We start from the raw sequence: 2,638 nt of genomic DNA, 5'->3' as shown, positions 1-2,638 counted from the left end.
TTGACTATGATAAAAGTAAAACCCATCATCTCTAACTTCCCAATTACATGCATGTGATGCTTTTACATCTATACTACACCATATAGCTAAGTCAGGGCCAAAAGCCTGAATTATTTTTTGATAATTTGTCCACCAAACATGACACTTAAATATAGTCGGTATCACTTCCTCATTATTGCAAAGCGGCCACTCGAATGAGGGTCTATCCGGTCTAAGCACGTGCATTCCCGCGAGAGAACTTCGTGTTGCACAATAAAGGGTCACAGGTCGTCAACGTCCGACTTGATGATTATGCTATACCCATCTAGAAACTCGGAGCAACTGTTGGCAACATTCAACCCTATAAATATCAATACAAGGATAAACAGATTCTTCATTGTGTAGCTCTACTCAAAAGACATGTTGTGTGTGTATATATATATACACACCATATTATATAAATGTTCTTTAGGTGATATAGCAACGGATAATATTATAACAGCATATGCTGCCATCAAGATGCAACAGTTAAAATAATAAATGTTTTGATATGATACATGATCTATATATAGTCATTGATTTAAGTGTAATCAAAATGACAAATTTGTAACTAATAAAATATTAATTGATCAATATTTTAATTTAAGGCATAGTTTAGTCTCTTGTTTATAAAGTCAAGATAAGTAATTAATGACATTTAATTGGTATTTATTACTAATTAATTAGTTGTTGATCACCTTTTTTCTAGATTTTATTTTTATTAGTTTAATTTTTTAATCAAAAATATTGTTAATCAAATACCCCCCCCCCCCCCCCGGTCCCATTTTAAATGTCAATGTCATTTCTATATATATAAATTCAATTTTTCAATTGTGCTCTTATTATTACATATATTAGATGTTTCATTTTAGCTAAGGGAAAAAAAAATGGTTTTTAACCATAATAACTTAAAGGATATTATTATCATTTTATAGCTCATAAAATAAAATGATCAAACATTTCTTAATTTGTGTGTTTTGGGTCTCATGACATTTAAAATGGGACGAAGGGAGTATCATTTTAAATAAATACCAGCATGACTTCATTCATTACCATGTTGGTGGTATTACGAATACGTAAATAGAAATGTTACAAGTATAGTTTATTAATATTTTTGTCATCTTTTATGTTTAGTTTTATATGTAAAATAAAAAAAATTAGTTTATTTTAGTATGTGTAGGTTTATAAATTGCCCACACATGCTAATTCCTTTCATTTTCATCAACACATAACTAGTATTAACCAACACTTAGCTTATATTCGTGTACACAAATTGTTATTTCATATTAATTTTCATCTGCACGTAACTCATATATAAGCCATACTTTTAAATCCAATGGTGATGGCATAGCCATGGATCCAGCGCAAGATCGAACTTAGAGAAAATTCCGGCTGAAGACAATATGGCCCAGGTTGATGACCTTCTTTGTACTTAGGAAGGGTGTCAGCCTAAAGTCTACCTAAGTGGTTGAGCCTACGTCATAATTTGTGACAGTGAGGGCATGCGTTCGCGCAGCCCTTTCATGATATTTAAGTCTAAAATATGTAATGTAAAAAAAAAATTAGAATCATAAACATCTTGGTAGCCAATAGACTTCAAGCATGAACAATTGGCACACATGATTCTATGAAGTATGGACTTCAAGCAGCACTAGTAAGTAAAAGTAGTTAAGTCATTTTGCAGTCTGACAATTTGACAGTTTAACAACCTTTGTACTGAAATCTTTAATCAATTTTTTTGTAAATCAGTTAAAAGATGTTGATGACTTCAACTGTAAAATATTTTGAAAGAATAATATATGAGGTTTCAAGACGAAAAAAAACACACCGAAGATAATCACACAAGGCATGTATTATCGCATCATGAGTTACACTTGATCTAATAAGCATACGTGTGTGTATCTTAGAGGCCTAATATGCTACTAACCTCAACAATTAACATCCAAGAGTGAATGTAAACAAACCATAATGCCTAACAAATGTTCACGAACATAAACAGACGAACGAGATGATATAGTTCGTTTTCGTTTATTAAAATGAACAAAGATAATGCATTATATATTTATTTGTTCGTTTAATGAGTTAATGAACTTGTCGCACAACGGTTCATGGATTATTCATTCAAGATTAATTTTGTTTACTAGTCAATAAGCAGTTTAGAGATTATCCCACATTGGTGCAAAAGAGAAAACAAACAAATAGTGGGTCTATATAAAAACTGAGCCAGACCAATGGATTACTCACTTACCTGGACGGGGTCCATGGTCTAGGTTGGTGACCTCCATTGCACTTAGTAGAGATGGCCAAAAAAACCGGTTGGGGAACCGGTTTACCGGTTTAAACCGGAAACCGGTTTTTACGAAAACCGGTTTTTTAAAAACCGGTTTGACCGGTTTAGAAACCGCCGGTTCGTCTTTCGGTTACAAGTTCTAGATCCAAAACCGGTTAACGAACCGGTTAATGGAAAAACCGGTTTTTTTTATTAACCGGTTATGGAAAAACCGGTTAACCGGTTTATAAAAAAACCGGTTATGGAAAAACCGGTTAACCGGTTTATAAAAAAACCGGTTTATAACGGCTATATGCCCGTTTTTTTTGTTTTTGGACCGTTTTTTTTTTT

The 2,638-nt window shown here is 32.7% G+C and overlaps 1 pseudogene; it reads left to right on the top strand.

The window, feature by feature from the left end:
* Positions 1-1,400: 1,400 nt before the first annotated feature.
* Positions 1,401-1,541, top strand: LOC143607968 (U1 spliceosomal RNA; annotated as a pseudogene).
* Positions 1,542-2,638: the final 1,097 nt, after the last annotated feature.

Source organism: Bidens hawaiensis, unplaced genomic scaffold, assembly GCF_021521415.1.
Source record: "Bidens hawaiensis isolate Kalapana, Puna unplaced genomic scaffold, B.hawaiensis_p1.1 tig00091735_1, whole genome shotgun sequence".
In the NCBI taxonomy this organism is placed as follows: Eukaryota; Viridiplantae; Streptophyta; class Magnoliopsida; order Asterales; family Asteraceae; genus Bidens; species Bidens hawaiensis.
This window is presented reverse-complemented; position numbering and strand designations above follow the sequence as displayed.